This window comes from Columba livia, chromosome 2 (genome assembly GCF_036013475.1).
Source record: "Columba livia isolate bColLiv1 breed racing homer chromosome 2, bColLiv1.pat.W.v2, whole genome shotgun sequence".
Lineage (NCBI taxonomy): Eukaryota > Metazoa > Chordata > Aves > Columbiformes > Columbidae > Columba > Columba livia.
Genome location: NC_088603.1, coordinates 57,429,151 through 57,441,399, shown reverse-complemented (window position 1 = coordinate 57,441,399; position 12,249 = coordinate 57,429,151). Strand labels below are relative to the sequence as shown.

At 43.0% G+C, this 12,249-nt stretch overlaps 2 long non-coding RNA genes across 2 annotated transcripts in view; one reads left to right on the top strand and one right to left on the bottom strand.

Moving 5' to 3' along the window:
- Positions 1 to 12,249, bottom strand: part of LOC110361776 (uncharacterized) — an 80,717-nt gene that overhangs the window by 52,624 nt on the left and 15,844 nt on the right. The gene's annotated exons all lie outside the window — the stretch shown is intronic.
- Positions 3,729 to 9,848, top strand: LOC135578500 (uncharacterized). The gene is made up of 2 exons (XR_010470209.1): positions 3,729 to 3,866; positions 9,638 to 9,848. It is a non-coding gene; the product is annotated as an uncharacterized LOC135578500 (long non-coding RNA).

The window sequence follows — 12,249 nt, the reverse complement described above, 5'->3', positions numbered from 1 at the left end:
GATGTGCTTCCAGGAGCAATTCAGTAAGTCTATGTTAGGCTTTTAAGCCTCCAGAAGAGCTTCTCTGTTAAGGGAGTTTAAGGAGGCAAGCCAGGTAACTTAACCAGCTAGGCTGGGTACCTAAATTCAGTTCTCTGAAAATACCTCTGGTTCTGCCATAGAAAACAGCATCACATACCTTTACATTTGTACACTGTATCCCTTGAAGCCACAAAAAAAGTACATTTTCCCACTTTACTGTAGTTTGTGTGTGTGCTCCCCACCTTTCCAGAACTGTTTGTCCCTGTTTCCCCCGCAACCTCAAGAGACCCAGAAGTCATCTGCTTAGCAGCCTGCAGGTTATCATTTCCATACAGCCTATGTACTCTACTAGTAGAGGATGTTTGCCTTTATTCTGTTCCTTCTCTTTATGTCTTTCTACATAACGGTGTTGTGGTTTCCTATAATAAAAATATTTATAGCTGTAACTACCTGGCATCACAAAGCCATTTGGAAATCTCCCAATTAGACAGGAGTCTACTGGAAGACAATGAGCTGGTAGAACCGAAATGCTCTGTTGAAGTAGGTCAATTTTGTTGGCATTTTTAAAGGAAACAAGGCAAAGTGGCTAGCTGCCTGGCTCATTGGCAGGTCAGCCAGCAAGGAGGCAGGTCCTGAAGGACTTTGTCTGTTTTGCCAAAACCACCGTGATACCAGCTTGTCACTGTGACAGTGAACATAAAGAGCTACCAACTCCTCAGGATATATCACAAAGTGATATAAAAACCTTTTTTCTGGTCAGCTCTGAGCTACCTAAAGTTGTTTGTTTTGGTTTGTTGTTTTGGTTTGTTTTTTTTTTTCTTTTCCCTCTCCTCCTCCTTCCTATTACTAGGGAAAACCAGTTCATCTGAGGCTCCGTTGTTATGGTTTGTTTTGTTTTCCCTCCCCCTTGTTCTAGTGCCTCAATTATTTCCGATCTGCATGTTTATTGTTTGGAAGCAAACTCACTTTCCTGCTCTTTCACCCGATACTTCCTTCCAGAAGGTCTATCTTTCTGGCACTTGGAGAATGCGATTTCAGCTCCAGCCTTGCCAACAGATGAGCTGCAGGCAGCTGCTGCTAACTCTGCTGCTCTCAGCTTTGCAGTACATGCTCAGACACAGCAAGGAAGGAAGGAGACAAGCATAGACCTTGAATATCTTTTCATGCTCCAAGAATATTTTTTAAGGCGCCTCAGATAACCAGGTGAGAGGAAGGAGGTGACGGGACAGAGTGGCAGGGCAACTGAAGTAGCTGGCTCTGGAGCCAGAAGACTGAGAGGAATACCTGGTCATCAGGGCTGGGGAATCTGAGTCAGCCCAGTGTGAGAACAACATCCCTGTCCTGTCTGCTGCTTGCTCTGGAGCTGGTTTGCCTCAGACACAGTAGCATGATGGAGCCATAGGGCTCAAGCAGGGTTTTGTCCTGGGCCAGTGTGACTGCTGATGACCAAGGCAAGCCATTATGTATTGAATTACAGCTTCCCATGTAGCCTGGGAGAGGGAGAGCTGGCCAGGATGCCTGTATTTTTCTTGAAATCTCCACGAAATGCGTCACTTGGACGTTAAGAACTCTCAAGAGATGAGAGCAGGAGATGTGGTGCCATGTTTAAGCCAAAATATACAAAAGCCGATATTAGATACCACTTCGGTGGAATATAATCAGTGTTCCTTATCTAAAGGAAGGCAAACTATTTGCCTACCCTTCTGCCAAGCAGCCCATCTCTCTGGCTGTTGTAATGTAAGAGGAGAACTACCCTTATTAAAAGAATCCTAAGTGTGTTTTGAGGGGAAAAATGGCAAGAAAAGCCTCTGTTCTATCTCTCACCCTGGCCTTCTTCATCTCATAATGAAACTATGCAAATATATGCAGGAAAAGTGTTGTCAGCTGTGTATCTGTTAGGCCTAGGTTGACATGCAACTTTATTATCTGTGAGCCATTGTTTTTTGATTGTTTTATCTTTGCCAGGAATTCAAGGCAAGAAAATATATTTCAATCTGAATAAAATGACAGGCTACCCCAATTTAATGGAGATCTCATCAGTCCACTCAGGCGGGCAGTGTTAGAAAATTATACAGGGACAGGTGCTCATAATAAATCAGGTTAGGCTTCTGTGGTTTTAATGCATTTATAATGATGATGGTGATATTATATACGAGCAGAGTACCTTTCATCCAAAAGGCTCCCACACTTTGCAAACTATATACAACACATAACGTTATATCTGTGCAACATTGAAATACTTGCATTTTTTTATAGCAGCTTTGATCTAGAAGCCTCAAAAACACCAACGGATTCTTGTTTAAACAGGAGACCTTCCAAAAAAATCCTCTCTGATGTGAGATAAATTAATTGGAATCACATGCTTTCAGAAATGTGAACAAAGTATATCCCAGCCTCCACCCAGAAAGCACTTGAACTTGGCAAATGTACATCACGCAGTTGACTGCAATGCATTAGCCGAAGATAAACGTGTGCTTAAGGGCTCCTCAGACTAAGACTAAGAAACTGTTTCTTGAAGATTCAAACCATCAGCAAAGAGGGAGGAGATGCAGGGAGTCCGTTCATTGGTTCTCAAATTTAAACCTATTGGCTGCTGCTGTAATTAAAGAAAAATGCAACAAACCTTGGCAGGCAAACCCAAGTTTGCTGTGCTGGCTGGAAATACTTACACTTTCATCCTGAAAATAAATATTCTGAATGCATTAAGGCTTTTGTGTGTCATTCTGTTTGTGTGATGTGAAATTGAAGTGTGTGCAGAGCTGGGGCTGGCAGCGGGTAGCCTGGTTTAAAACCTCAGGCCATTTCCCTGCTGTTTCTCCATCCTCTGTATTTTGGCACAATCTTATGCATTCCAAAATAAGTTTGATGTTGAGCCCTGGAGGTATATTGTCTCAGGTAGGAGTGAGTTAGTAGAAGCAAATTTTAGCAGCCCCATCATTCTCCACAACTTCATATATGTCACAAACAGGAATGCTCAGGTCTCCTGAAGTAGCTGGATCATCCATCCCACTGTAAGAGAACCTGTCAGCAAGGCGATGGGCTCCTTGGGATGGGACACTGCCTTCTCTTCACAGCACAGGTGAGGAGTGCCTCTGCTCAGTGAAAATAGAGCCCAGTTTACCATATACATGATAAGAAAATAAATGTCTTCTTAGCTTGTGTCTGCACCCTATACTTGCAGTGTGATTGCAGCTCGCATAGCCATGCAGGAGCCATTTGAGGTGGCTTAGGCAGTGGTGATGGTGAAAGGGTGATGGTGAAGGTGCTTGCCCCCTCCTGCTGCCTGCACCAGTGTGCTTACTGCTTCCACTGTTGAGAAGAACCAGTTAGAGCTGGCATGCAGCACCACAAGCAGTGCAGGTTAACCTGTGTGGGGTGGTGGAGCTGCTGATGAGAAGCCAATAAAGTTAATTTAGCCACTGTTCATTTGAGCTGCTATGTGTTTGATTGTTTTTCATAAATAGGAACCAGAGGATTTCATTCGTGTTGTTGAAGGGTGAACCAGCCCCCAGATCTTTCCACCTCTGGGAGCAGAAGCGAGGAATATGTCACTGAACAGAGACGGCAAGAAACTTTCAGTAAGCAAGATGCAATCCCAGCCCGGGGCTTGGCTGGTGCCTCGGCCTAACGCCTCCACTCCCCCTGAAGCTGTCATGATCCTGGAGGACTCTCCTTGCCAAGATGCTGTTGTTGCAGGACACCCATCATGTGCCGGAAGACTGATTCAGCCAACTTAGTACAGCCACCTTTAATGAGAAACTCTGCTCTTTTCAGTGTCCTGCTGGTGCATTCCCACGTGAAACCTAGCACATGGCCAGTCTCCCCCCTCACTGGTTGGTCTTCAGGTATGCCTCCCTTTACAAAATTTGGCCCTGTGGTTTAATATTTCTGAGGGTAGGAATGGTTGTAACTTCACAGCTGCACATTTTTAAAAGGTTTGGATTTATGGCAAGTAGTTTTATTTGGAGAGAAATACAAAAGTAATTGGCGTTTGGCTGAGGATAGACGCAGTCTGAATTGACTTGGATTTTCTCGTAGCACAAAGCTACCCAACATAAACAGATCTAAAAAAAGCCCAAGAGGAACACGGACGTTTTCCCTCTAAAGGCTCCTTCAGCACTGAGCTTGTAATTGAACAACAAAGGTGCACTGATCATCTTGTGTCACCCACTTGACACATGCTGATAGTTCAGTCTCACCCAAACACTAATACACACAGATGTAGGAGGCTAAATTTGGAACAGCCTGAGTACAGTTTTTCAGAATGCTTCACCAGTGCACATCAAATAAACACTGTTGCCAGGATATGAGTCAAGCATCATTTTTAGCAGGCAAGCTGGACTGATCAAACATCTGAAAAAAAATCAAACTTGTATAGAATTATTTCATGAAGCTGCATAAAATTAAAACGTTAAAGCAAATAATGGGCAAACAGTTAAATTGCAAGCAGCGTTTCCTTGATTCTCAGCGAGTTTGCAACTTCTGTGGCCAAACACATGGCAATACTAAAAGCATTGGTTTTACAGAAATTTTATAGAAAAGAAAAAAGGTGAAAATGAAAAAAGAGTCACAGAGCCTGTACTTGAACCTAGAATATAATGTAACATCTTGCACGTACCTGTACGGGGTGTTAAATGATATTTGAGAGCCCCTTAAGCCTTGTTTGTGACAGGCAAGTGCTCTCAAAAGCACAAGGCATCCAAATACTTTTAAAAAATGGAGCAGGGCTGAATGTGCTTCACCTTGCAGGTGACGTGGCCATGCACCTTTACACTGGAAACTGACCTTTCTTTCCCCCCTTTTGAGTCACTCCAGTTTTTTTCAGAAACAAGAAATGCGGTAAGCTAAGTCCAAAAAGCTGTAACTCTCACTAAAGATGTTTAAGATTAACCCTCGCATGCCAATAAATGTAGATATAGAAGCACTTACGATAGTCTGGAACATGAGTTTTGCAGGTATCATCTAGTCAGTGGAAAAGCTACCACTGAAGTTACTGATTAGCTACAAAAATGCATGTGTAAAAATGCATATATGCTGACATATAGGAAGTGTTCACTGATTGGTCACAGATCTACTATTCAATTTGATTTAGTATTAATCTAAATGTAACTAGGTTACTTTGGGAAAAACAAACAAACAAACAAACACAAAGCAACAAATAAGCAATGCATCTTTTTGGTGAATCAATTTCTTTAGGGTGTAGTTTGAATTTGTTGTTCCAACTACTTATATATTTTCATTGATGAGCCAAGACAAACTCACAGAATTAAATCAGTGTATTTTTAACCTTCTGTTCAAAAGAATGAGGACTGTAGAAAGTTGGCTTTTCTTGGGGCTGATCCAAACACAAAACATTATGGCATCGTGCTGATTTCATGAGTATCTTTGTATTAAATTGTGAGCATCACATCTTCACTGCCAACAAAATATCCCAAAACATCTGAAAACTCTTTCTGGAAAAAATTCTTTAGAAATTGATGGCTTGTACAGATATTCAAAATCTTTCATCACTATTTTTCGTCTTCATTTTCAAAGGCATTTTCAGTTCTCTGGAGGGAGTATGTTGCAGAATGGTTGGGAAAAAGTTAATCCTTTCTATGATGAACTTTAGCCCTGTCTTCAGCTCAGTTAATTTTAATCCAACTTGTTATATTATCTACAGTTAGATCAACATCTACAAATGCCAAATGGTTCTGGAGAAACAGGATTACTGGAGAAGTCTGACAAGCCTTCAAGCAGTGTTGTCCACATTGCAAAAGCATTGGATAACCCTGCCCATGCAGGAGGTCCTTCCTCGTTTTCTGCATGGAAAACAGCACTTGCTAACAGGGCTCCAGAGCCTACAGACCATTAAGTGCCTCCTCTAGTATTTGCAGCAGCATGATCTGTTGAACTGTTATGCCATCTGGAGAACTTGTGGCATGTACGTTGTATCTCTTCGCTGTGAGTTGTCTTGCTTTGCTCTCACAACATGGGAAGATTTTGTAGTAATTTATGGGCTTTATATTTAACATTAAATGGATTGTATGTTTTATGTTATTTAAATCTTTTCTTTATCATTTTGCAGCACATGCAAAATGTGTTTTCTCTTGTTTCCTGCTTTATGGGGCAATACAGAATATTTCCCCAAAAGCTATGCAGCCTTGAGCCACCTGCCAGATTCCCATGTATTATAATATTTTCGGCCAGCTGCTGTGGTAGCTGTTCATGCCAAGGGCAAGAATTCCCCTGCTCCAGTTTTAGCTTTTGCACAGTCCAGACCCTGCTTTCAGCCGATCCCAAACTGCAAGTGTAAAGTCTGAGTCAGTGAGAGTTAAAATAAAAGGCTGAACTGCTCAGAGTCCTTAACCAGTTGGTGGAGCCCAGGTATTGTGTCCTGTTCTGGGTGCCAGTGCAATGTGTCCCCTTTCTCCCTTCTCCAGTGCTCAATCCCAGTCCTTTACTGGGGGCCTTCCAAGCACAATAGCAAATATTTAGGCATAGTGATCCCAGAGGAGATTTTTGGCAGCAAATACTGACATGGCTGATTGCTCAGAGCTGGTGTTGTACCTCTGTCTGGACCACTCTTAACCCCAGCTCTGCCAAAGACACACTGCTTAACCAGGTGAATTGGAAGTTTTCCCTGTTTTAAGAGCTAATGCTGACCTGCTACACTTCCTACACTTGTTTTTTTTCAATTTAGCTTTTATTCATGTTCTTTTCTGGTGGCTAGCATTTCTGAATAGTTTGCAGTTTTCTAATGGGCACATCACTTCCTCATCAGAGTATTCAGAGATATTTGGGAGTGTCCAGAAAACAGTAGCCTGCTTCCAAGTGACCATTTGTTTTGGGTGCCCAGTTCAATACATATGCTGGGTATGGGGTTTTGATTCTTTGGAAGTTCCTGGCATTCCTTTCTGGAAGTCAGATGTCTTGGATGGGACCTTTAAGATCATTGGCTGCTTTTCTGAAAAAAAGTCAGGCCACAGTGCTCCAGGAATATATTTAATCACTCATGTCCACAACACAGGAGAAACACCAGCATTGTCTAAAGAGCTTGTTTCTGCAGACTGCTGATACAAAGGAAGATCACAATTATTAACTCTGTACGCACTGTCAAAAAGCATCGTAGACATGCGCACAGGGAAACTTCCTTCTCAAAACTAGTTTGGATCTGAGCAAAGTTATCATCTTTTGTGCTGAGCCTACACAGCTCAGTGATTATTCCCACTTGGGTTCTGATTTCAAAAAAGGTATAACAGTCCAGAAAAAGAGAAATCCAAGTGGAAGAGGTAGATTAACACCTCTAGGAGGGGGGAAAACAGTCTAAACTGATGAAAAATATGCCATTGAAATTGCTGGGCAGAACCTCTCTGGATCCCTGCTCAGGAGGTGAAAAACCTTATTTCTTACTGCAAGAGAGACAGAAGAAAGGGTTATGCTCAGCCATGGAAAAGCTCCAAGTGAAGAAGGGGACATCTGAGAGCAAGCAACTTACTGCTGCTTGTAGCTGGTAGCTGGAGAGTTTTTGGTGTTCTAGAGCTGGGCTTCCAGCAACATGGCTGGGACCTGTGGAGAAGAAATCCTAGAGGGATAATACATCCTGTTTTACGTACAATTTCTTTAGCATCTCTGAATTTTGCAGGGTTTGAAAGGTCTGAACAGAGCCTGTGTGGCATTCTTGTACATAAAGTTGTGAGGAAAAAAATGGCACACCTTATACTTCTTGAAAAATTATTTCTGAATGCAGAATTAGAAGATTCCTGGTCATAATATTTCAGTCTTTGATATCACATGTTGTTTGCTACTATGGGTAGCTCCTGAGGAATTATGGATTTGATAATGAACTACAATTGCATTCCCTCAGACAACCTTAACTTTTGAATAGATGGTTATGCTGTCCTTCAGTTGACCTGAAAGCAGTTAGAGAGACACCACCCACAGCATCACTTGTTTTCTAGGATCTATACAACACGGACCTGAGTGGTCAATGCACACTGGGGCTGCTCAGCATAGAATCATAGAATGCCCTGAGTTGGAAGAGACCCACAAGGATCATCGGGTCCAACTCCCATCCTGCCATGTGACAACCCCACAGTTCACACCATGTGTCTGAGGGTGCTGTCCAGTTTCTTCTTGAACACTGTCAGGCTTGGGGCTGTGACACCTCCCTGGGGAGCCTGTTCCAGTGCTCCACCACCCTCTGGGTGAAGAACCTTTTCCTAATGTCCAACCTAAACCTCCCCTGGCACACCTGCCTGACATTCCCTTGGGTTCTGTCATTCATCACTAAAGAGAAGAGTTTGGCACCTGCCCCTCCTCCTCTCCTTGTGAGGAAGCTGTAGCTGCCATGAGGTCTCCCCTCAGTCTCCTCCAAGCTGAACAAACCAAGTGACTTTAGCCGCTCCTCATACGGCTTCCTCTCCAACTTTGTAGCCCTCCTCTGGACACCCTCCAGTAGCTTAATACCTTTTTTATCCTGCGGCAACCAGAACTGCACACAGAGCTCCAGGTGAGGCCGCACCAGTGCAGAGCAGAGCGGGACAATCACCTCCCTTGCCCAGCTGGCAATACTGTGCTTGGTGCACCCAGGACACGGTTGCCCCTCTTGGCTGCCAGGGCACACTGTTGGCTCATGTTCAACTTGGTGTTGACCAGAACCCCCAGATCCCTCTCCTCGGAGTTGCTTTCCAGCACCTTGTTCCCCAGTCTGTACGTACAGCCGGGGTTGCCATGTGCCAGGTGCAAGATCTGGCACTTGCCCTTGTTGAACTTGATGCAGTTGGTGATTGCCCAGTTCTCCAATTTGTCCAGATCCCTCTGCAGGGCCCCTCTGCCCTTGGGAGTGTCAACAGCTCCTCCCAATTTTGTGTCATCATCAAACTTACTAAGTAATCCCTCAAGTCCTGAGTCTAAGTCATTTATAAAGACATTGAAGAGTACTGGCCCTAAGATGGATCCCTGCAGAACCCCACCAGTGACTGATCACCAGCCTGACATGACCCCATTTACTGTAACCCTTTGAGCCCAGCCTGTCAGCCAGTTGTTCACCCACTGCATTGTGTGTTTACACAGCCATATGCTGGACATTTTGTCCAGGAGAATACTGTGAGACACCAGCACCTGGGCAGCCTTATCTGCCCCAGAGGGATGATGGGAGCTGTGGGGAAGAGATGATCCAAGGTCATGTCCCACTCTTTATTTATCTATTGATTTTTCAAAGTCTGAATGGCTAAGTTTCACATACCACAGTGCTACATAACTGCTGCCTGTTTAGGGCCTTCTCAGGGAACACAGATCAGGATTTTTGCATGGCATGACAATTTTAAATGGTTTTTTTTTCCACTCTGGTGAGCAATAGATTACGGTAGTGTGTTTAGTCATGGGGAAACTACACAAGAGGAAAAGATGCCTCTGAAGTAAAAGGGTTAATGGCCTGTCCCTTTTTAAACTGGTTGTTGAAATGGGCAACTTCCTGCTTGCCATTTTCATTTCAGTTGTATTGGATTAGTTTTGGTGGCTGATGGACTCAAAGGCTGACCTTGGGTGCCCTAGTGATGGGCAAAGGAAATTTGGGGCATGTGGCTGTGAGAGCAGGACAGGGCTGCTGTGACATTCTCTCATCCTTGTTTTTCAGGCCTTTCCATTTCAGTAGATCTCCCTCAGCGTTCTCCAAAATGAGCTCTTTGCCACATCTACAGTAGCTGTGGAGACAACCTTTCTCAGAAAGCAGTGCAGGGCTAAGGAATGTTGAGCAGTTGGACTGCAAACACAAATGGTGTCTTTTTCTTCCTTGTGGGTATGTTAATCCAAACAGCCTATTAAAGAGCTGAGCCAGTTCTCACATATTTAATCATGTGTCTTATTTGGGGTTTGTTTGGGGGTTTTTTGCTCTGCAAGTCTGAACAACTGGTCCTGCTCATTCTCAGCTTTTTCCTGTTCATGCTGATCCTGGCTTTTTCCTATGAAACATCACTCCCTTGTGAAGTAAGTGGTGCTTTAGAGGGAATTCTTCAGCAGAAGCACAAGGGCATAACCAGTATGATCATTTGTCTTCATATGCAAAAAGAAATTTCAATGGCAATTCTGAAGAAATTCTTCATTTCTGACTGCTTCTTCCAGCTAGTATTTCCTCTGTCCTTTTCTTCATATTTTCCCCAACTCAGCTCTGCTGTATTAAATAAATGCCAAAACATTGTATTCTTTTTGTACAGCCAAAAAAAGCAATGCATGTCCTAATGATTATCTCCCTCAGATGTGATACTTTAGAATATTATTCATAGTACATAGGAGCACAAAACTCTCCCAGAACACCCTTGGAAGTGGGTAAATTTTTCCATCAATTTCCACAGGCTTTGAATCAAACCCAAAAGACGTCTCTCTACTGCAGTCATGGTTAACAGTCATAACGAACTCAGAGCAAACTGGGCTGCCTTCTTTGAGGAAATGTGTGTAGTCACAGACTATATCTGAAAGGTAACAAACCTGCTTTCGTTTTGCCAACCTCCAAACGCAGAGCATGGAGTGATGCACAAATTTGTGTAGCTGCATTTTAACACCATAAAGCAAATTTTGGATTCTATGACACCCTTACTCACCTTGAGCAGGATTTCAGGCTTTCAGTCCATCAATAGTCTTGCTAGTTTTGATAGAGCTTTTTGGGTGGGGAGCTAAAGTACACAAGTAAGGCTGAAACACCGGCTCTTCATCGATGTTTCTGAATGTGTGTGGCAGCACCCAAGCCTCATGGAAGGTGCCAATCTCTTCTCTCTGGTGACCAATGACAGAACCCAGGGGAATGGCAGGGAGATGTGTCAGGGGAGGTTTAGGTTGGACATTAGGAAGAGGTTCTTCACCCAGAAGGTGATGGAGAACTGGAACAGGCTCCCCAGGGAGTCAGTCATGCAGGGACAGGAGTTGGATTCAATGATGCTTGTGGGTCTCTTCCAACTCAGGACATTCTATGATTCTACAATTCTGTGATTAGTATAGAGTGATTTAAATTGGAACAGACCTCATCTAGTCAAAAAAATAAGATGACCAGGTAACATTTTGTTTTAACTTTAATTTCATATTATTTTTCTATTTCCTGGAAAAACTCAGGTAACCAATTATTGGGATATACCATGCAAATTATTAAATGAAGGCATCTACAAACTGATTAATCAGAGTTTACTCCCAACTGTGTTTGATGATAATTCAGAGTCCACACATGAGGCACCATAGGTTGGCAACACAACAAAAAAGTGCAGTTTCTGTCTCGATTAACTTTATCAAAACATACTTGAGTGGACTGACTGTAATCCCCTTCCACCAGAAAGGGAGTTCAAAGTTGGGATCCTCTAAGAAATCTCAGGTAAATTGATATAATTGCAAAAATTAGTAGCAGTTCTGTTATTCTGTACCATTTGTGATACCAAATAACACAAAAATCCCACCTCATTTGGAAACAAACAGACTTTTTAGTTGGTATTTTAAGTTTTAGTTAGGATGAGCTAAGCCTTTTGTTGCACTACTTAACATGTATAATTAGAAAGCTGTTCCTGGTTACATTGGCTCAATCCAGGACTGTCAGTGGAGTTATACTGGTACACCTGAAAGACACTTGACCTCCATTTCTTTTCAGACATAGTTAAAAATGCTGAACTCTTCAAATGACAATTGTAGCCCCACATCTCAGACTTCTGTTCGAGTGTTAACTTTTGCTTGCCCACTGCCAGGATTTACTCCTCTGTAGCCCAGACATTCCTGGGCAGGAAGATTCATGTCTGCCCAGCCTGTGGTTTTTCTGATTTGTATAAGACCTACTAGAGGGACTAACTGGTTTGATGGATGAAAGTTAGACCATATGGCCTGCTTGGATTCTGCCTGTGTCTGCGAATACAAGAAAAAATATGCTGGAATTTTTCTCCTTTTGGAGTTTCTTTCAGGGATCCCATTACAAAGTGTGCTATTGCAGAGCCTATAATAATGGAGAGGCAGTTAAAGTAAATCCTTGGGGTTTAAAGTTGGCAGCTGGAGTGTGCCTATACAAAGGACTGTATGTGAACTAGTGCTTCTTTTCGGGACCAGTGACATGACATCAGCTGAGGATACAGCTCTTGTAGCCTTCCTCCCACCCCAACCTTCTGACACTCCAGTTGTAGTTCAATCAACAACGTCTTTGATGCCTTAGGTCAGATTTTATTATCATAGTTAGATCTGTCTGTCTCATGCAGATAGTGAAAGAGAGCCAAAGAGTATGTAAAG